Here is a 24,347-nt window from a genome sequence, read left to right on the forward strand (position 1 = left end):
TTAAGGACAATGTCCCATATTCTACTGGGCTTGATAAGGAGAATTTTGCTAGTTCTGTTGGTACCATCAAGCTGTGTATCTTCAGGATTTCAGTGTACTTTTCTGCAACAACTAGTGATGCCAGCAATGATGTCAATTCTGAAGCAGGAATTCAACTTGCATCCAGTGTCCAAAATCCAGTTGTCTCTGATATTACCCACCCCATGCTCCTGTCGTAGTGAAAAGTTATCCCCACAGAAGGTCAGGATCATGGTTGGAGCCAAGATTAAGGAAGGTTATGTGGCTGGGTCGGGGGGAGGAAGGGGACTGGAATTTTTAGTACTCTCTCCTACATTGGAGAAGCAGGACTCATGTTTGCAGAAACATAGGTGTTAATATTAGAAAATTCTACTAAATTAGCCCCACCAGTACACTTTAAAGCTTAGTTTAATTTATTGACTTCAGATTTCTACTTCTTTGGGACATCTGAACTCAGAGTGAACAAATCTCTTCTGGAAACTGATGTGGGTGATGGTGTGGAAGTAAAACTATGCAAGTTCTTCTAAATGTGATCAGTTGGTATTCTATAAAAGCTTTTATACTGAGAAATGATTTTGCAACACCCAGACATCGTTCTGGGTGTTGAGATAGTAAGGAAAAATAAGACATGAATCTTGAGTTAAGGAGTTTGCAGTTTAATAAGGGAAATAGTCGAGTAAATAGAGTATTTCAATATAGACACTTATTTTTAAAAAAAATTTTTTTTAATGTTTATTTATTTATGATAGTCACAGAGAGAGAAAGAGAGAGGCAGAGACACAGGCAGAGGGAGAAGAAGGCTCCATGCACCGGAAGCCCGATGTGGGATTCGATCCCGGGTCTCCAGGATCGCGCCCTGGGCCAAAGGCAGGCGCTAAACCGCTGCGCCACCCAGGGATCCCTAGACACTTATTTTTATGTATGAAAAGATTAGATGCCAGAGAAAATAATGGTTTTGTATATGCATATCTAAAGTTTTTGGTTTTAATTGAAACTAGGTATGGTGTGGATTGAATAAATAGCAGCTTTTGTGAAGGCCCTATTTTATGTTTAGAAATGCACAGAAAGCCCAGAATTTGGGATTTTCATGACACTATCCAATTTTTCTCTTTTAGTTCCCCTTTTCCTCTTCCTTTTCTTCCTTCCACCCTCTTTCCATTCTTCCCTCTTTCCTCTCTTCCTTCCTTCTTCAAAGAATACAATTTAAAAGGACAAAATGAGGTCGCCTGGGTGGCTCAGCTGGTTAAGCATTGAACTCAGGATATGGGCTCAGGTCTTAATCTCAGGGTCACGAGATTGGGCTTCACGTGGGGCTGTGAGCTTAGCACCAAGTCTGCTTGAGAGTCTTTCCCCCACCCCTTCCTGTTCTCCTCCTGCTCATGCTCTCTCTCTCTAAAATAAATAAATAAAATCTTGAAAAAAAATAGACGGACAAAATGAACAAATGGAATGATTAAACAACTAATGTTCCCATCCTAATCAATGGGCTATCTGGAATTGCCTCTTGTACATTCACTAATAAAGCTGATTTTATGAGACTACATCATAAAAGTTTCCAAGGACATACTATCTTGCTCTATTATTTCTTTTTAATCGCTTATTTAGTATTTAAGTTTCTAAGAATTGAACGAAGAAGGAATAATATATTTAGTGTTTCTCACTGTATACATCCTCAGTGACCCTTTAAACGTTTTTTTTCATGGTCAAGAACATTGATTTCTGTAAGTAATGAGTTCGCCTTCCTTATGTTAAAAGTGAATGCTTCTAAAGTTCCTCTACCTTTATCATTTTCTGAATATGTATAAGCATTCCGTAGTAGTAGTATTTTTTAAAAAAGATTTTATTTATTCATGAGAGACAGAGAGAGAGAGGGAGAGAGAGAGAGAGAGAGAGAGAGAGGCGGAGACAAGGCAGAGGGAAAAGCAGGCTCCATGCAGGGAGCCCAATGTGGGACTCAATCCCGGGACTCCAGGATCACGCCCTGAGTCAAAGGCAGATGCTCAACTGCTGAGCCACCCAGGCATCCCTGTAGTAGTAGGATTTTTTTAAACATATTACACTCTAATTAATCATTTATGTTCCTGAGCTTAGTGAAGATTGTACCTTTTGGCTGTTTAGTTTCAAAACCAGAAATTTATAAATGAAGAGACTGGGTGAATCTGAAGTGGCTTTGCTTCTTCACACCGTGAAAGGAGGCTTGCTATGCCATACTTTTGCCACAGAGGGGCATTACCTGCCTTCTCTTTTGTATCAGTCCTCTATGGCAAGAGAATAAACCCCTAGAAACTCATTTTTCATTTGCTTTAAAAGGAAAACAATATATTAATACACAAAAAACCCCTCAGAGCTAGTGGCCACTTACAAGTTATATGTGATTTTTAAGCTAGAGAGAGTAGATTATCATAGGCAGCATAATCCTTTACATCTTCTCAAGGCAGAGCAATTATTACTTTTCTAGCCATATCAAATATCCTTATGTAAAATACTTCGATATTTCAAGAAAAGCTATGACCCTTATTTCAATTGAATTCTGGGCCAAATAGGACTTGGGGAAACAATGCATCTCATTGGCGGCAACTGCTACCCGAAAGAAACACACGACTCTCATCAGAGAATAGTTGCACTAGAAATATGTTTTGAAAATATGGTCTCTATTCCCTGCTTTCACCCTCTGTCCCCCTCTTCTCTCCCACCCCAAATTGCTGGTGCATATACTCTTGCTGCTTCCTGAACATACATAATATCAGGTTTCAGAAAGAGGAGAGAAACCAGGAAGAACTAGAAAGAACAAAACACTAATAAAGATCCCGTGTTTGTACAATATTCCCAGTACAAGTGACACATACTTGATTCCTCATATCTAATACAAGGTAATAGAGATGATTATCCAGTCCAGTTTGAGTCTGAATCTAAATATGATCCTAATTAAGATCCTGATCACAAGATTCACACACGCACAATACTTTCAAGCAGAGCCTAATTAAAATAGCACTAAAGAGACAGTCTTCTGACATTTCTTTTTAGAAAAAAAAAGCATCAACACAGCTGCAGAGAGCTGTTCTCTAGAAGTTCCTGTAAAAAGGAACAGTGATGCAAAGGCCCCCATGCAATGGCTAAGCCACAGCTCAAATTAAAATGGGCAAGTGTCTTCTTTCTCCCCATTCCTGTGGGTTAATCATGCCTTGGCATTCTCATTGCCCTTCAGCCACGGGGCGAATGAACAGTTGATCATTTTCAGTTTGGGTTTGGGGAGCTGGTTAATTTCCTTACATGACCTCAAACTTAGTATTCCGCTTCAAAGATATTAAAATATTTTCATGCCAATTGACACTGAAAATTTATGATAATTACAATTTCTTCTTGCTTCACTGCTTTTCTTCATCTTTTCTCTTTTCAACCATTTCATTCCTACTTCCACTTCCACTGTTCGCCTCATTTCTGCTCTAAATAGTTCTTCCCACTGTGGTGTTTGAAATCATTACTCAACTCCTCTTGGGAGAAGCCTCAAGAACTTGTCCTGAGGCTGTGCCAAATCCCTCAGCACTTGTTAGGGCCACAGATAGGCTTAGTGCACAGATACGCTCCGTATCTGGTACAACTATATGTGAATGTTTATTGGTGTAATCCTAGACTTACTTGGGAAAGTTTGAGAGTATTTATGGCACCCTGTTTGATTCTAGCTTGATATCATGATAAACATAGAAAGTTCATTGGCACTCAAATGGGCTACCAATCTATATGCTGGGAGACCAGGTCTCTTGCACTCCCTGAGGACTCATAGGTGACCAAAAAGCATTTGAAGGATTTTATTCTCTAAACTGGATTAAAAAAATGGAATTCTTTTCTACACTCTGGTTCCATCCCAGGAATTCTTGGATTTTACAGTGCCTGATCCTGGCAAAGATTCCTCAGCTTTCAGCTTTTATCTTGTTTCTCCCATGTCTGATTCCCCCAGATTCATGTTGCAACTGTATCTACCAGACTGCTCCCAGATATAGCCTCAAAAAGACCTTGGTTTCCAAGCCCATCTGGATAGACATATTTATAGCTTTACCACACCCCCACCACCTTGGAATTAATTCATATATTCAGAATCTGGAAGCCAGTCTGCACAGCCAGGCTTCTGTGTTACTCTTCTAATTTCTTTGACCACCAACAAACATTGGATATCGACTCCTAATTTTCAGTACTTCCCTCTCTCCCACTTATCCCAGAAAAGGTCTTAGATGTATGATGCAGGGTGAGGCATCTATATAGGTCCCTCTTTCCACCTAGTATCCTGTAAACTCCACCACCCTCACTGCCCCCTAATCCAGCTCAACCTTATCAAAGAATGGAAACCTGCACTGAGCATTGAATGATTGGAGTTGGTACCATATTTTTCTTCCTTCTCTCTTTTTTCTTCGTCCTTGATAAAACTGATAGTACATTTACTATAAGAAAAGCTAAGAGTGACTACCATTTCCAGAATATTTACAATATATCAGGAACGTATACAAGCTACCTCATTTAATTTTCCCCCTAGTCCTCCACTAGATAGTAGAGGTTATTGAGAGAAGTCCTTGCATTTAGTAAGTCACAGAGCTGTAAATTAACTTTAGTTCTCTTCCAAATCCCACATGCTTTGCATTCTTCAACACTGTCCTGGGACAAAGGAGGAAGAGGCTGACCAGACCATGGGCTAGTTGGGTCAGGCATCTGAGCATCTCACCATATGCAATGCAACCTGAAACATACTCTAACGAAAAAGTAGATCCAAAGTACGCAAAATGCTTTAGAAGGCATATGAAGAAGAGAGAATTCTTGCTGGATCAGAGAGTGTGGGAAGGTGCTGTCATCGTGGTAAGTTCTGAGAAGTTTTATTTGAGCTGGCCTTCGAATAGGGAGATGAAATTCATGAAGTGGAGAGTGGAGCCACTGTTTAAAGTTGTTTGTGCATTTGCGTGTTTCTGTTATTCTGTTATTCTATTGTCATTCTCTTTAAAGACCTTTTCTTTTTTTTTTTTTATTTATTTTTTTTATTGGTGTTCAATTTACTAACATACAGAATAACACCCAGTGCCCGTCACCCATTCACTCCCACCCCCCACCCTCCTCCCCTTCTACCACCCCTAGTTCGTTTCCCAGAGTTAGCAGTCTTTATGTTCTGTCTCCCTTTCTGATATTTCCCACACATTTCTTCTCCCTTCCCTTATTTTCCCTTTCACTATTATTTATAAGACCTTTTCAATCTCTTTCTAGATAGGAAGTTTCTTTCCCTTCCCATTTATGACCTCTTATTTTTCCTCTTTATTCTGTGTCACTGTGTTAATCTAATGTCTCGAACCTTAAACTACCTAGTTTACAATACCAAGTTACCAGAGAAGTAGAGTAAGACAATAATTTTGCACTTGAATTTTTCTCTCCTTTGTTTTCTGTGAATGTTCTGTGACACTGACAAAGAATGGCATATTTTCTAATTAGATATGTTGGAAAAGACACATAACAAAGGTGGAATTCAGATGGCATGCATGGAAAATTAGACATAAAATTTTCAAAGAATGTAAACTATTTTAGTTGCAAATCTCTCTATGATAAACTATTAAGCTGGATGGGGTGTCTTGAGTCATGAAAAATTATATTGGAATTTTGGAGTGGCTACAAAAGAAACATGATTGAAGTCAACGAGGTTGGAAAAAAGATGGAGTATGATAGCATGAATTATTAGGATTATTTTTAAAAAGAGAATCGGATTTTTGAACTGATAAAATATAGACTGAAAGTACATACTTGCTGTGGGAGAGTCTCCAATTATATTTCTGAGAATCAACATATGAAATATATATATATATGTATATATATGCTGTTTCAGTCTCTTACATGAAATAATTTTATATGGATATTATTAGATATCTTTTAAAGATGTGACCAATGGTTGAAAAGTGTGGGATTCACCAGGTTAAATAAAATTAAGCAAGTTTCTTCAGTTTACTCTGGGACATTTTAAAGCTTCGTGTTGGCTAATGAACTTTGTGATTGTCCATGAAACAGAAATAGTTTGTACTATGTTTGGTCCCAAACATATTTGTACCTCTTAACCTATGTGTGTGTGTATGGAACATCATGTGCAGCTAGTACTCCTTGGTATCTCACTTTAGGAAATGCCAATATAAAGAAAAATAACGCAAAAAAAAAACAAACTCTTTGAGGAATTATAATTGTTCAAAATGAGGAAGTGTTGAAAGGAGGATTATAAAGCATGTAGATCACCTAAATCTAATTCATTATTCTAACTATATTATAGAATCTCTTTTCTTCACAATGAAGCATGCCATGATTATGTCAGCCTATGCCAAATCTCAAACTTCTGAATTTCTGTAGTTCAAATGACTAATTTGGGCACTTAGCATATGTTGTATATTTATTTATCTTTCCCTGTATTCATTCCATCTTGCCAGCTGGACTATGAGATCTTATGGAACAGAAGCCTTGTCATGGGTTGATGATAATAATTTATATTGATTTTTAGGTCAATCACAAATTTGAATATTCTATTGCATCAAATCATATGTCAGACAATATATTCCATTTGATGTCTCAGAACAAGGGTCACTTCATATACACAATTTGAAACAAATTTCTTGGGATCCCTGGGTGGTGCAGCAGTTTGGCACCTGCCTTTGGCCCAGGGCGCGATCCTGGAGACCCAGGATCGAATCCCACGTCGGGCTCCCGGTGCATGGAGCATGCTTCTCCCTCTGCCTGTGTCACTGCCTCTCTCTCTCTCTCTCTGTGACTATCATAAATAAATAAAAAAATTTAAAAAAAAAGAAACAAATTTCTAGTATAGTGCCTTATACAAATTGAGATTTTAGTAATTATCTGCTAATTTATAACTTAAACGTGGTATGGGTACTTCCTGGTTTCAGGAAGGAAAAAAAGGAAATAGAGTAGAATTTAGCCATTGAAGCCAAACCATATTAAGTTAAGCTATACCCATAAGATGCAAAATTGTGTGCATGTGTGAAAAGGTAAAGTAAAAACTAAAAGAGTACATACCCATATGGTAATAGTGATGGTCACTTTTGTTTGATTTTCTGGGGGGAGGTAAATTTATTGTTTTAAAATTTCTATATTTTCTATGTTAACATTGGCTTACATTTCTAATCAGCACAAAAATAAATGTGTTTCATTTCTTTAGTCATTAAAATTATACTCACCAAGTGCCAGACAATATGCTTGACACTGGTGATTCCTCAGAAATCAAGATAGACGTGGAGTTCTTGGCTTCATGAAACATAAAGTTTAGTGTGGAAAACTAATGTTAAATGAATATTTAATTAAAATTGACATGAATTCTGCATAGTTCTATCAAATCATACATATGGAATATGAAGAGTAGCTTCCCTTAGGAAATGATTTTTAAATTATGACAATGATGGGTAGAATTTAGTTAAGCTGAGTCTTGAGTAACATCTTCAAGATCTAGAGTTGGGAAGAAAATGTTGTATTTAAGAAGCTGATATAAAACCACAGTGTAGGGAGTCGGCCGGACAGTGTCAGAAGAGAAGCCAGAAGAAGCTGATAGAGGCCTAATCACATAGGTCTGGCTAAGAAACTTTCCCTTGATTTTAAGAGCAATAGGATGACATTGAAAGCTTTTTTTTTGGCTATATATTCGTTAGCTAGATTTTAATTTTAAAAAGCTCACTCTGCTTATAATGGAGAATGGATATAGGATGGGCATAAAATAAAACAAAATAAACCAAAGAACAATAAAGTGCATAAAAGAGTAGACAATTTTATGCCTTTATTGAGGCAAATCACTGTGCGCGATTTGCCTCAATTATCTGATTCACTATCATTAGGATGATATTGAATAATCTAGGTAAGAGATTCACTAAAATGAAAATTTCACATATGAACACCAACTACTTCCACAGATGACTTGAACCCTTTATATGCTCTTTGGGAATGTTCTGGTGTCAACTCTGGCTGAGGTAACACTAGCTTAGGTGGCTAACATCTGGAGCCAAATTGTTTGGTTTCAAATCCTACTTCCACCAGACCACTTGGGCTTCCTTGGAGAATTTATTTAATTTATCTTGGCCTTAATGTCCTCTTCAGTAAAATATGAATAGTAACAACAGTAAAACTTACTCCTGGGGTTATTGACATGATTGAATGAGTTAATACATGTAAAGTACTTATTAGAACAGGGCTTGCCACAGAGTAAATACTATGTAAATATTTTCTCTTATTGTAATTATAGTCATAGACACATTCAAAACAGAGGAGAATATGTGGATTTGGTGATTAATTAGATGGAGCAGGGTGTAGCATGGCTTTGTACAGAGAGAGGCAAATATAACTAAGACTGTGCTAAGAAGGTAAATGTGTGATGCAACCTGTTTGTAGAATGATAGCATCTGAAGGAGGAACAGGCTTGGGATGAAGCTCATGGATTCAGTTTGGGATATATTGGGTATGAAGTACCTGTAAGACATCCCAGGGGGATAAATTGAGGAAGCAGTGGAATATATACGGTTAGGTTTTTGTTTAGAAGTGGAGCCTTGGCACTCTTGGGTGGCTCAGTGGTTGAGCATCTGCCTTTGGTTCAGGTCATGATCCTGGAGTCCTGGGATCGAGTCCCATATAGGCCTACCTGCGGGGAGCCTGCTTCTCCTTCCGCCTATGTCTCTGCCTCTCTCTGTGTGTCTCTCATGAATAAATAACATCTTAAAAAAAAAAAAAGAAGTGGAGCCTTAATTGGAGATTTATTCCAGAGAATATATTGTAATTTAAGCAATGAGATTATAAAAGAAAGGAGAACAGCAAAACAGCCCAGAGGAGGATAGCCAGAGAAGCTCTCAACACACATAGGCTTGCCAGGAACCATATCAACAATGGCAGCATCCCCAGATTTCAAGAACTTGGGATCGTCTTCCACCTTCTTTCCAGAACGACGATCTATCTTTTCCTTCAGCTCAGCAAACTTGCAAGCAATGTGAGCTGTGTGACAATCCAGCACAGGTGCATATCCAGCACTGATTTGGCCTGGATGGTTCAGGATAATCACCTGAGCCGTGAAGCCAGCTGCTTCCATTGGTGGGTCATTTTTGCTGTCACCAGCCACGTTGTCACGACAAACATCTTTGACAGATACGTTCTTGACATTGAAGCCCACATTGTCCCCAGGAAGAGCATCATTCAAAGCTTCATGGTGCATTTCAACAGACTTTACTTCAGTTGTAACATTGACTGGAGCAAAGGTGACCACCATGCCAGGCTTAAGAACACCAGTCTCCACTCGACCCACTGGGACAGTACCAATACCACCAATTTTATAGATGTCTTGGAGAGGCAGACACAAGGGCTTATCAGTTGGACGAGTTGGTGGCAGAAGGCAATACAGGGCTTCAAGCAGTGTGATTCCGCTGGCATTCCCATCTTTACGGGTGACTTTCCATCCCTTGAACCAAGGCATGTTAGCACTTGGCTCCAGCATGTTGTCACCATTCCAACCAGAAATTGTCTGACTATCCTCCTCTGGGCTGTTTTGCTGTTCGTGACATGAGACAGACGGTTGCTGTGGGTGTCATCAAAGCAGTGGACAAGAAGGCAGCTGGAGCTGGCAAAGTCATCAAGTCTTCCCAGAAAGCTCAGAAGGCTAAATGAATATTATCCCCAATACCTGCCACCACAGTCTTAATCGGTGGTGGAAGAACGGTCTCAGAACTGTTTGTGTCAATTGGCCATTTAAGTTTAATAGTAAAAGACTGGTTAATGATAACAGTGCATCGTAAAACCTTCAGAAGGAAAGGAGAATGTTTTGTAGACCATTTTTTTTGTATGTGTGTGTATGTGTGGCAGTTTTAAGTTATTAGTTTTTAAAATCAGTACTTTTTAATGGAAACAACTTGACCAAAAATCTGTCACAGAATTTTGAGACCCATTAAAACAAAAGTTTAATGAGAAAAATAAATAAATAAATAAATAAATAAATAAATAAATAAATAAATAAATAAAAGAAAGGAGAGAGAGAGAGAGAGATTGAGAATAACTGTAGAAGGAAAAACTAAATTGTCTTGGGATTTTTGGGATTTAGCCCCAAGACTTTTAAGAAGAAATGGGATTATATTTTTAGGAATAATATAGATTCTGATACAACTAGAATGCATTTATTTTTAGAGGTACTCCATAGAGCTCTAAATTTTTTGTTATTATTTAGAAACATTTTATAGGGGAAATGTCTTAAAATCTATTGTTACATGATTCAATTTCTATTCGTTAGCCACCTATGATTTGAAATTTTTTTTTTAATTTTTATTTATTTATGATTTGAAATTTATAGTTAACTTTTCCACAGATGTGGTACCAATTACATCTAATGGAGATCATGACTTTGAATACAGGCATAACAAACTACTCCAACGTGGCTATCCTATGGACTCGGCTTAGTTGTGTGTGGGACAAATAACTTTGGTAACAACCCATTTATCACCCATCAGGGGTGTTTTGAATGTTTTTTTGAAACAATTACATGCCCTGAATTTTAAATGAATTTGTTGCTACTTATGATCTTTCCTTGTACATAACTTTTCTCAGCTACTGATTATATTGAGAAGGTTCAGTGTTAGCTAATAATACTTTAAATTTATATATTGTGGTAACTTTCTTCTGAAAATCTCAAGGCACTGTGCGTGATTTGCCTCAATTATCTGATTCTATACTTGCACTGGTAACTATTGCTCTTCTATTCTCTGACTTTCAGATGCTTGTTATTCTCTTCCCAAGTGCAATTTCCTTATGAATCCCTTTGCCTTGAAATTTTCCAAACTGCTTAACAGGAGTGCCATATTTAGCTTCTAAATGTGTCTAATTCTCCTATACAAGATTGTTCTCTTTTCACTTGGCGTCAAGGGATTGACTCAAAATAACCATCCTTTTGTTACAAAGAAAGAGGAGCAGAACCAAAGAAATTCACTAAAATGGAGGCTTCACAATCAGTTTAAAAAAAAACGTCATAAAATGTCTGAACAGTAGCAGCTTCCAGGGATGGTAGTTCTGAGGCCCTCTATTTGCTCTTAGGGAATTCCATTTGGAAGAACTGATTTGATTTATGATGTCACATTGTGTGAGAGGGGAGAGGGTTAAGTACTAGCTTCAAATTTAGATTGGAGTCATAGCAATTGAAGCTATTATAAGGCTTATTTTTAGTATGACTCTTCTATAGCTTTCTTCTTTAGGACCTCATGCCATCTCTGCAACATTTATCATATACTTTGTTTTTTATACAGTTGTTTTATTTCCTTTACTAGTTTTAAAATATCCTCTTTTAAGACAACTTGCACTTGTTTCTCTAATAGCCTGATACAGCCTTTAAAAAATATCAAATGAATAAATATTAATTATGGAGCAGCAAACCTTTGTTTCTGCTTTCGAAATCCGAACTAATCCAAGTAATCTTAACAAAGAGATCCAGAAAAGGCACCACCACAGCTTATTCCTCTAGGCATGCCTTTGTAAGCAGTTGAAAGTAACTTTTTACTTACCACCCTTCTCCCTTCAACAAAGGGACTCTTGAAAAATTGCAATTTGAATAATTTTTTGGAATGTTTCTCTACTAGCATTGATAGGCTAATGCTACTAATAATAAACATAAAATGGTTAATATTTACTGAGAGTTACTGAAAGTTTACTATAGCTTAGAGTACGGATCATAGTAGGAACTCAAATATTTGCTGAAAGAATAAATACAATGCAGTGTATTAAGCACTTTGTAGACATGATCTCATTTAAGCCTCAATAAATTTGCAAAAAAAAAAGTACAATTTCATACCCATTTCTCACATTAAGAAAGTAAAGCACAGAGAGGTTAATTGTATTGCCCAATGATATACTGTTAGTGACAGAGAGGACTCCATGAGCCAGCTGGTATGACTCTCTCCACAAAATCATAGAATCTGGTTAAAACTTATATAAAGGCAGAGTACTCCTGAGCTTCAAATACCTTCTTAGTCATAAATGCATGGAAATTAGTAAGACTCTTGTGCTCCATCTTACTCCAATCCTGTCCTGGTCTTTGGGAAGCAAACCAGGTGATTTGTTGTTCACTTCCAATGGGAACAAGATCAAATGCAAAGGGAGAAAATGAAAGAAGAAACTAAAGCTATAGAATAAAAGCAGACTGAAAGCCTGCTAGGTAGTGTAATATATCTCTCCATTCTACTTTAGCTACAACAAAAATATTAAAAGACCTGTCAGCTAAATCATGAAAATTATTTCCATCACGACTAACCTGTGGAATCTGTCAAATTCTTTTCTTTGTTTAGGTTATAAGCCACATGCTGTGACTCAAGGCAAGTAGAGGGTTTATTACATTTCCTTTTGTCCCTGTTTAAATAAATAGGCTAGTCCTAAAGAAGTACTTGACTTGTTATTCTGGCCTAATCTTTTAGGTTATTATTCTCCCAAAAGATGTGGGATTTTTATAAGGGTGATTTTCGGCTCTTTTGTTTGTTTGAAGTTTCTGGGTATCTCTTGATATTGCTTAAATTCTGAAAGTTATGTGCTTTATACATGTGCGTGATCTTAACATCTCATGTATATTTAATTGAACATTTGTCATTGTGCTACTAGACCTTTGTAAAATATTCCATCGAACACTTAATTCTTCCAACTAATTGAGAAAAATAAATCCATAATCAAAAGAATTACTAGACAATCATTAGTTTTTTTCCCCAATTAAGAAAAAGAGAGGATACCTCCACCCCCCTACCCAAAGTTAAACAAGCAAGTTGGCTGACTGCAAAAAAAAAAAAAAAAAAGAAAAGAAAGAACGAAGAAGAAAAAAAAGTTGGAGCCACAAAGATGCCAGATTATTTTAATTTTAGCTGAAAAAATACAGTACAATGATACTATATATTCTCAGTTTGTAATTCATGGTTATTGGTTATGACTATTACTATTAATTACATTAAAGAACCTTTGAAAGTGGGAAATCTTAGAGGTCATTTATTTTAACTTCTTAATTTTATAGGTAAATAAATTATTAAAGGCAAATGCTAATAATCACATAGATAATAATTGGTAAAACAAGCTTTGAAGTTGTTAAGATGACCGATATTCCTTAAAATATTAAAGTTTTACATATTATACACATGTTACATTATTAGTAATTTAGTTGGGAAAATAGTGGCATGATTTGGAATTTCTCTATGAAATCCTCCTATGGTAAGAGAAGTCTCTTAGAAAGTGAGATATCATGTTCTTTGGCCAATAGGAAATATTAAGTATGGAGTTTTCCACTTAGTGTGGCTGTGAATCAAGTAAGAACAGAGAAAATTATATAAAAGAGTATTACTTTAAGGAAGTTGTAGTCTAGTGGACAGACCCTCAAGTGAATCAACTGAGGCCAGAAGGTACATATTTTGGAACACTATTCTCTAGATATGAGCAAGATTTCCTTGAGAAGGCAAAGCTGAAAGTAGGTTTTGAAGTACAAACAAGACTTTGCTCAATGAAAGAAACAGGAAATGGTATTTTTGGCAGAGGGAATAGAGCACATAAAAACAAAGGACTATAAAACACTTTTGTGAAATTCCAAGTAGTGTGTATGACCATGGGCACCATTTTTTTAACAACATTTTTTGAATACCTGTCATGTGCTGGGTAAATGTTAGGCTCTTAGATGTGGCTATATTCAAGACAAATACATTTCTTGCTTACATTTTAGTGTAAAGAGGCTAACAATGAACAGATATTATGTGTTAGATGGTAATACAATGAAGAAAAAGGCAGAAAAAGGGGGATAGAAGGAACCAAGGCATAGAGAGGGTGCATGAATTGGTATGTCAAATACAGGGTCAGGAAGGCCTCTTGGATAAGAGCAAATACCTGAAAGAAATAAGGAATATAGTAGATATTTGGTAAGGACCCCTTAGGTCCAGGGAAGAACAAGTACAATGGCTCAGAGACAAAAGCATGCTTAGTGCAGTTGAGTAACAGCAAGGAAACCAAGAGGTCCAGAGTCAAAAGAGAGAAGAAATAATGAATGAGATGCTTGAGTGAGTGATGAGGAGGATAGTAAAACATGAGGTTCAGGGGAGAGCAGTGGAGCCAGGCCATGTAGTGTCACACAATTAATTGTAAAGATTTATGCTTTTACTCTGAGTGACATGAAGTCTGTCAGAAGGTTTTAAGCAAAAAAGCATCCTAATATGAATTATATTTTAAATGATTGTTCTGGTTCTTTTGTTGGGAATAGACTATAGGGGACAGAGTGGAAACAGAAGGTCTAAGGTGAGAGGCTTTTTAATAATCCAGAAGAGAGATAATGGTGTGTTAGACCATCTACCAGGTAGTAGCAATGGAGGTATTAAGAAGTGATTGAATTCTGGATATATCTTGAAGATAGAACCAACAGATTTCCTGATAGACTGGACACAGAGTATGAGAAAAATAAGTCAAGAGTGATATTATTATTTTGAGCAATTGGAAAGGTGATGAGGCAGTTTACTGGAATGGTAAAGACAGGAGAAACAGGTGCAATCAGGAAGAGGTGGTGCATAGAAACCAGGCATTTGGCTTGGAATATGCTATTTTTGTGATGACTATTAGAGATACAGGTGAAAATTAAGTTACCACTTAATATTTGACTCTGAAATTTAGGGGAGACTTCAAGGCTAGATATTTAAATTTAAAATTCATTAGCCTATAGATGTTATTTATGGAGCATATTCATGTGAAAGGCAGTATAGCATCACATGCTATGTAACCAGATTGGTTCTGAACATTATCTTTGCAACCTTGAGCAATTAATTTATCTATGCTTTAGTTTTTTTCTCTATAAAAATAAATGATAACAATTATAATTTTGTTGGGAAGTTTAGTTGTCACTTAAAAAGCACTTTTAAAAAAGCAGTGTCTGGCACAGAATGAATGCTCAAAAATATTAGCTGCATTTATTATACGTGGGTGTTATGGCATGAAATGAATATATTGGGGCAATATTTTTAATATTAAAATGAAAATATTTAATTCCTTCTAAAAAATAGGACCTTGCACCTTCTCCATGCCACATATTAAGAACATGATGCCCAAAACAAATGAATCTTTGTTGGGCTCTGAAATTTAATGCTGATTTTCTTGAGTTCCTAGTGATACCACAGCCTCGTTAAGTAAGCTTTGGTGAAAGAGAAAAGGGATTTTTGCATTCCAAAGCTTCTTTTTATAAATTAAAAATAAAATTCTAGGAGGTCTGAAAATAGTCATACTATAAGCCATTTTCAGAGATGATATAGGACTTAAATGGATTGAATTGCAATAACTGTGTGGCTTCAGGCGATCCACAGTGCCCGCTAGATGTAAGGGGAAGACCTAGTCAACAGAGAGGGTGGCTGAGTGCCTTGGAAGTAATCATCTGGCATTGTTCATGCCAAGATCAAGGCTGCTGATTTATACCAGCTGTAGACACTCCAGTGGATGTTAGAGGGACAGAAATCAATGCCCCAAAACTAGACAAAATGAAGCAGCAAAGGAAAACAATTCCAGGATCAAACATATCTATTCCCCTTCCACGATAGTGTATCTTCTCCCTTCATCCAAGTCCATTTTGGACTATGAATTATAAATTATCTTACTATTTCCATGGCAGAGACTGATTTAAACTTGATTACACTAATTTATTAAGTCTAAGTTGTTTTTCTTTTATATTAGGGAGGTACAACAGCAAGTGATACTTTTATTAAAGCAAATTTGATATATTATAATTTATAGTAATATGTTTGTGTGTGTATTCACATCACTAGACAAGACAGAGAATAAGAAGAAAGTATACAAAATTATTTTGGCGTCTTTTTTGAACCATTAAAGATAATCCATTTGAAAAAAAATGTCTATATCTCAGATTGCAGCATGAAGGAAAGACAAGAAAGAAATTGATGTTAGAGATAAGGAGGCCAATAGAAGTTATAATAGGCGTCATTTAAAACTTCTCACAGTAACAGAATCTCTGATATTTGAGTGATATATGTTTATCTAGAGAAAATACTTCATTTTCAAGCACATTCCTCCCCTTCCCCCACCCCAGCCCTTACCAGTAGAGTGGCTAAAAGAGATGTTAGCAGAAGTAGTGTGCTTGATTTATGGGGAATACTTTACTCTGCTCCTGTTCCTCATTTCTGCTTCTTGGAAAATCAGTAATGACTGGTGTGCTGGCAACCATCCTGTACAATGAGATGACCTTAGTGGAAGGAAATCATGCACATCTGAGCAGCAAGATAGGATAAACACTAGGTGCCTTACATTTTGGAATATTCTATCATCCATGGATGACTACCTCTACACTTTTTAAAGAACTTCTATGTTGTTTTAGTCATTCTTGAGGATTTTTTTCCTGTTCCATATAAGCCAAGAATAATATAAATATTGATTGGAGAACATTTAAAAAACACAAAGAAGTATATAAAATGTAAACCATATATAATTTCACCATAAAAAGTGTCTATTGTTATTCTTACTGTTTTTTTTTTACCTAATTTCAGTCTTTTTCCCTGAATTTTTGTTTATATAATGTTTTTAACCCCAGCTTTTTTTTTTTTTTTTTTAATAGTGATGTGGTCATCGTTAAGGGTGCTTACCAAGTATTACCAGTGTTTTTGCCTTCATGGCAGGATTGCAATTCTTTGCACACTGTGATTGGGTAGGACTACATGTCCAGTTCTGGTCAATAACTGTGAGCAAGAGCAATTTGTGCTGTTTTGGGGGCCTAAGCATTATATTGTCATTTGAGTCCTTTTAGAGTTTTCCTTACTCTCAGCCTCAGAAACCTGCCATGTCCCAGCTAGTTACAGCTTTGTCAGTCTAGGTCACAAAGTGAGCAGGTTCTCCATCTCAACCATGGTAATCAAGTAGTTGGGATAAGAAATAAAATATGATAACTTTAAGCCACTGAGATATGGGGGTTTGTTTGTTATTCAACATAAACTAGCCATGACACAGGGTGAATGATAATAATATAGGTGTTCTAAAAAAACAGGTGTTCTCAAAAAAATTAGGGTTCTCAAAAAAAAAAAAAACCACCAAAAAACCAACCCTGAACTAATAGAATTGAAATATATGTAGATACAGATATAGATAAGAGGAGGTTTATTATAGGAATTAGTTTATGTAAAAAAAAAAAAAAGGAATTAGTTTATGTGATTATAGAGCCCAAGAAGTTGCGGGCTCAACCTGCAATCTACAGAACCAGGAAAACTTGAGGTATAATTCAGTCCAAGTCCAAAGGCCTGAGAACCAGGGAAGCTGATGTAGAGAAGGGAAATCTTAAGATACAATAAATCTTAGTCCAAAGGCCCTAAATCGAGGAGCATCAATATTGAAAGACAGTAGAGGATGAATGGATGCCTCAGCTCAAGCAAAAGAGCATATTTCCCCTTCCTCCACCTTTTTGTTCTATTTAAGCCCTCAGTGAATTGAATGATGCCCATCTGCATTAGAGAAGGAGACCCAGAAATAATGTTCACCAGCTATTTGAGCATCCCTTAAGTCAGTCAGGTTAACACATAGAATTAGCCATCACAATGTGTGAAGTGCTATTTGGTATAAATTATGAAATCCTCATAAGCATTATTTCACACAACTTGCCTCTTTGCTGATGCATTCTAGCTAGCTCTTTGGTCCTCAGAGATAACCATGTGGCTTCCTACAGCATTGTTCTCAAGCATACTGTTGACTCAGTCTGGAACATACCCTGACTCTCCCTACCCTATATATCCTTGATCCTTGAGATTTCAATTTGAATTTAAATTTAAATATTAATTACCTATCAAACCTTTCTCCGAACTCTAAGTTCTGGCTGCCTTTAACAATCTCTCTGATTGGTTGTTGTTACTACCATGGTAACTAAATTATTACATTATACAATTGAGTGTTTAACTCTTTATCTTGCACTAAAATATAAACTTTATGAGAACAGGAACTATATGTTTTGCTGCTATTTTATCCCTGATTTTTAGAACAGAGGATGAACACTAGAGTTTAAAACAAAAGCATTCTACCTCAAAGCCAAGGTTACTAAGCATTTTCCTTTTAGGAAATCCTTTGTCTCTCTTCCTTTTCTTTGAATTTCTAAATTATAATATCTTTTTAAATTTGGAGTTAAGTAGCCTTTTAAGAAAAGCTGAATTGGGATCCCTGGGTGGCGCAGCGGTTTGGCGCCTGCCTTTGGCCCAGGGCGCGATCCTGGAGACCTGGGATCGAATCCCACATCGGGCTCCCGGTGCTTGGAGCCTGCTTCTCCCTCTGCCTGTGTCTCTGCCTCTCTCTTTCTCTCCGTGTGACTATCATGAATAAATAAATTAAAAAAAAATATTAAGAAAAGCTGAATTTATTCATCTTGGAATAAATAAGAGTGATATATTAGGGAAAGAGTATATTAAAGACAAGTTTTATATTTACCTAAATAAAAGTGATGATAAATATGATAGTAGTTCTGTAATATCAGTTTTATTGGTAAATACTGAGAATGAGAAATTGTTGATTTTGGAAACCAAGGATGGTTTGCTTTCCAAGGAGTAACCAAAAAACTTTTAAGTAAATGAAAATCTGAATCACATATATAGTATTGACCTACCAGATGAAAGAACCCTTCATTATTTTAGATGTTCTGTAGACACAATCTCCAAATCTTATGAGAAGAAGCATCTCAGTTTTGCAAATCACGATCTACATTTTGAAATATGAATACCACAAAGATAGAGTGGACAGAGAATTCATTCTAGCTTTGTAAGTTTCTGTTGGATTTGATAGGTGGTTTCCAAAGCTTACAGGCTTTTAAAAAAATTATATTTTTGGCTTCAGGGCAGATGACAATAACTTAATTGGCATGCCTACTGAGTGACTTCTACTTTCATCTCTTTGGCCAGGACAGTGTCAAATATTTATACCTAGCTTCAAGGGTAGCATGGAGGCTAATGTTTTTAATTGAATACTTTGCCATATAGAATAAAATTGAAGTTGTGAATTGATAAGGAGGAAGAAAATGGTTACTGGGCAGGCAATTATCTAAGTTTGCTTTGATATTTTTTAACAATCAATGATAATTTTTAGTAGCAATAATAGCAAACAATGATAATACTTGTCAGAAATGCTTTATTGTTTATTAAACCATTCAACCTGCACAACAAATTAATGAAGAAGGTATTATAATTTTTGACCCCTTTTACAGATGAAGAAGCTAGACTGACAAAATGATTAAATAACTTGCTTTATGTCACACTGTTATAGGTGCTACAGTCATACTAGAGTTTGAATCTAGCAGCCTGGTTCCAGATGGTGATCTTAATTATCTATTAAAAATATTTAAAAGTATGTGAATATATGTCTTAAAGCCCATGCATGTATATTTGTATGTTTTAAGGCTAATTATTAAGCCTTAGCTAGTATTGAGAATGCAAAGCTCATTGGAAAAAGCCATTATATATTTTTATTTAATCTTAACTCCTTTCTAAAAATATTTTATTTGTTTGTTTGTTTATTTATTTAGAACAAGTGGAGGGAGGGGCAGAAGGAGAAGGAGAGAGAATCCTAAGCAAACTCCATGCTCAGCACAGAGTCTGACATAGGGCTTCATCTCATGACGCTGAGATCATGACCTGAACCGAAATCAAGAGTCAGTTGCTTAAGCAACGAGCCACCCAATAACCCCTAACTTTAACTCTTTTAAAATCTTTTAAACTATTTTAAAGAACAAGAAATAATTAATAGTATTAAAGTGTACATAGAATAGAATAGAATAATAGAATAGAATAGAATAGATGATACAAAATAGATGCCACATCTTTCTCTTATCCCATACTCAGAGTCTTTAGTCTCTCTTCCCAGAGGCAGTTACTGCCCTGCCAGAGACTGTTGTTACCCACCAGCATCTAAAGTTACTTTATTCCTTTCTGTAACTGACCGTCTAAATTTTACCTGGCCGCATGGAAGCTTGACTCAGCACTATTCTTTCTAGCCTTCCTAGCTTGTAGCTAGGCATGGACACTTGACTAAACCCCAGCCAATGGGAGATTAGTAATGTGATGTGATGTGATGTGTATTAGGTTTTTTAAAAAAGAACATGATTTACATTCTGTTTTCTCTCTCTCCATGGGCTGTATTATGACTGAAGTGGTGGTGATCCACCTCAGTTATGCGGAACAAATGGAATTATCCCTGGTTTAAAGCAGAATTTACCCATCTCCTATCTGCAGCCCAACTCTGGACTGTTATTGAAGAGAAAATGAATTTTTCTACTGTTTGAGTTAATGCAGACAAAATTGCTATAACGAAAGGTCACCAAAATAAAAATAATTTTTCTGTCTTTAATTCCTAAAATTATTTCTCAGTTCATTTGACAAAGACTAATGATATATTATAAATACATGTTTTAGCTTCATAAATATCTTTAAATTTTGCAAATCTTAGATTATCAGCAGGAGACCCCATTGATCAAATTTCTCACATGTCAACACTCTTCATCAAGAGGTTTATTTTAACATGTTCTTTTCTTAAAGATTACAAGTGAAAAAGTAGAAATTAATAAATTTGACTTTGCTTTTCTGAATGAAAGTCTGCCTTTAACATTTTTAGGATTGGGCCTTATAATGTGGACTTTTTAAAAAAAGATTTTATTTATTTATTCACAAGAGACGCACGCACACACACACACACACACACAGAGAGAGAGAGAGAGAGAGAGAGGCAGAGACACAGGCAGAGGGAGAAGGAGGCTCCTTGCAGGGAGCCAGATGTGGGACTTGATCCCAGGTCTCCAGGATCACGCCCTGAGCCAAAGGCAGATGCTCAGCCACTGAGCCACCCAGGTGTCCCAAGAGACAGAATCAACTTTATGGTATGTGTGTGTGTGTGTGTGTGTGTGTGTGTGTGTGTGCATGCATGTGTATGACTTTCTGTAGATGCTTTAATATTAAGTGACCATAACAAGACCAATGCCTCCTGCACTGAGAACTTTTTTTCCTTTTAATCAGTTTTATTAATATGGCTCTGGAGATTATATTTTTAGTTTAAATGAGTTTCAAAACAGCAAATTGACAAAGTTTGAATTGGTTAGATCTGCATTTGCTGCAAAGCTTATGTAAAGGCCCATTGATCCCATCTTCTATTATTTCCCAGCTATCTATGCTGAGAAAACACAAGACTTTCCTCTTAATCTCTGGGATCCTGCATAAATTCTATGGGAAACCAAGGGTAATGAAAATAACATGGATCAAAATATATTCAATATCTTTTTATACACTATTTTATTTCTTTCATGTCTATTTCTTTAAACTTTTCATCACGTGAGTTAGTGTTTATTTTTATAACGTTTGCCATTGCTCTTCATACACAGACAAACACCTTATAGAAAAGAAAAATGTAGTTCAAGGTCAGTGCAGGATTATAAAGACTCATTAGAGAAGCCAGAAGGAAAACAAGAATCTAAAGGCACATGGCTGTTTCATCCTAGTGCAGAGAATGGAAGTCCCTTATTGTTTCTCTCAAAGTACAGTGGGCTTTTTGTCGTTTGTAAGTAACTAAAATTTGGTTGGCAAGGCTGGGAGAGAAAGTAAAGTTCAACTCTTTTTTTATTTTTTTTTTTTACTTTTCTATATAGTAGGGACCAAGCATGTGTATTTGATGAACATAATAGTGAGTATTACAAAGCTTCAGAATGCGATGTATAGAACTGAGTCATTTTTCACATCCACTAATACTGTTGGTAGTGTAATATATAAAGTTGAAGGAGGGAAGTCAGTGACATTGAAGCTCCTAAAGCAGATGTCAGTCTCAAATTTTGAAGAGTTACTATAAACATGTTTAAGAAAGGACATTTTTATAAAGATCTCAACAGTCTTTCTTCATATATTTTGGCTTCATGTATGGAAATTTCTGGGTGAACTTTAAGTTTTCTTAATGCCCTTTTTCCCTCTTGTTATCACGGAGGGGCCATGAACCTATTATTTATGAATTTAGCCACCACCTGGTTTGCACTAAAGTCAGGAGGCTAGCATTTTTACCTAGAGGTTTAATGTTCTAGAGTCAGGAGAAGTTGACCTGACACTCACCATCTCTACTATCTGCCCTGCCTTGTCTCTCTCCCCTGGGCTCACTGTCACCACTGTCCATCATGCCTCACAGCACCTCTTAGAGATTTTAAGTGAATCTTAAGCCATTTGCTTAGAACTCAAAAGTTAGCAGAAGTGTTCTTTAGGTGTGAACATTTTAGGGTAGTTCTCTGTAATTTTGGTGTTTAAAAATAATTTTCTGTTGTTTTTCAATATTTATCACTTAGCAATATTGATATACATTCATCTCTTCCCTGCACCCCCATCTCTCCGCCCCCCTCAGGTTTTGCATACCATTCCCTTCTTCTCTTCTGTAATTTATCAGTCCTACATCTGTAACTATAGTGCTTTCATTTCTCAGTAGAGGTTCTATTGACAGTTTGGTAAGCAATGCATTATTTTAGTGAAGAGTATTTTTTCTTCACTTAAATAATGAAGATTATTTAGGAACCATGGCTCCCACTCACTAAATGCTGTAGCACTTCCTAGCCATTGTGAAAAGCAAAGGCATTTCTTTACAATATCTTCTAGGGAAGAAGTACCATCTCTCCTTGAGAAGCACTGATAGACTGTAGCTCCACAAAGACTTTGGTGGGGATATATGTATTTCTGCTAATCAATGATTAATGTCTGCTCTGTGGGTAGTGGTGTGCTGGATTTGGATATATACAGAGAGGGAGGCTCATGGCATCCCCTCTGGCAGCAGAGAAGATAGAGCCCTCCTGTCATCCTCTTGTTTTTTAGATATACATCACAGGTGGGATTTGCTCCTGGGACTGATGGCCTGCTGCCCTGAAACTGGTTGTTTCTATTTGTCTGAACAAACATGGTTTTTCTTATAGAACCCAGGGCTCTGGCACTGGTAGTCTTTGAGCTTGAAATCCCCACCAGACACAGCTTCCTTTCTCTGAGTCTAGGGTGTTTTCTTAAAACTTCCAATCTGGGGGCACCTGGATAATGCCATTGGTTAAATGTCCAACTCTTGGTTTCTGCTCAGGTCAGAATCTCAGCGTCCTGAGATGGAACTGGCGTAGGACTCTGCGGTCAGAGGTTCTGCTTGAGATTCTCTCTCCCTTTCCCTCTGCCCCTCCCACTGGTGCTCTTTCTCTCCAATAAATAAATAAATCTTAAAAAAAAAAAAGAGAGATAGAAAGAAAACTTTCTGTCCTTTTCACATATATGCAAAGACTTCTTGGTCTCTTAAACATAGGCCATTGAAAATCAAAAGGACTGCTTCAACTTTACCTGTTTACCTGCCTGTAATACTAATTCAGCTCTGATACCCAGAGACTCAACAGAAAATGTCAGTATGCAAACTTCTAGAGGCTTACCTTCTCCTTGCTACTGTGCCATCATCAGCATGTTCTTGATCACCACTGTGCTTGTCTTGGAGTTTCTAAATTTTACCCCTCTCCCACATCTTACTCTGAGCTCCCTAGTACTGCAAAACGTTGGCATTGTCTTCCTTCCTGTTCCTTTCTGGACTACCCTTATATAAACTGAAAAGTGTGCCAAACATCTGTTTCAGTAATACTAGGATTCCAAACATATTTCTTGTTGCAAAATCCTATTTTAAGCAAAAACAGCTGAATATTAACTGTTTCTTTCTATTTTTGTTCCTCTTATTAATTTTAATAAATGCATCCCTGAACAGATGGGCTACCTTTGACTTTCAGGGGAGAAACTTATATTAGGGAAATGCATATATATGCAAATATACATATGGAAACACACAGAGAGAAAAGCACACTAATTTATTTTTTTACTATTAACACTATGTGTGTACAAAATTATGTATACAGAGAACAAGATCACGTGAGATCTGCTAGTATTAACTGTAGGTGCTATGGAACACGTGGAAATTAAATTAAACCTGACACAAAGTATAGTGTGAACATAAATAAGGAGAAGAGAGGTAGCACAATGAGGGCAGTACATGTATACTGAATATTTCTAACAGCGTGATATAATTTTAAACCATATGAGGAGTGACTGTATAAAGGTATATAAAGGCACAAAACTATTATAGGGATTCATTTTATTCTCTCTCCAAAATGTCACAGAAAATCTCTACAAACATGTAAAAATAAGAAAGACAAGATGTAAGATTCAGGAAGACCTCGTGCTCCTCATAGTAGTTATTTTACTATTGTTTGAAATGCATTCTTTTTTCTAATTAATCAGAGACTTTGTGTCTGCTGGTGCTTAGCATGGGAAGTGTAGAGGTAGGTGCCAAAAGGT

At 36.5% G+C, this 24,347-nt stretch overlaps 1 long non-coding RNA gene across 1 annotated transcript in view; it reads right to left on the reverse strand.

Moving 5' to 3' along the window:
• Positions 1-16,239, reverse strand: part of LOC144321723 (uncharacterized) — a 35,421-nt gene extending 19,182 nt beyond the window's left edge. Inside the window, exon 1 of the long non-coding RNA XR_013387268.1 lies at positions 16,098-16,239. This is a non-coding gene — a long non-coding RNA (uncharacterized LOC144321723). The remainder of the gene's footprint in view (positions 1-16,097) is intronic.
• Between the last annotated feature and the right edge of the window lie 8,108 nt (positions 16,240-24,347).

The sequence above is a fragment of the Canis aureus genome, chromosome 10 (assembly GCF_053574225.1).
Source record: "Canis aureus isolate CA01 chromosome 10, VMU_Caureus_v.1.0, whole genome shotgun sequence".
In the NCBI taxonomy this organism is placed as follows: Eukaryota; Metazoa; Chordata; class Mammalia; order Carnivora; family Canidae; genus Canis; species Canis aureus.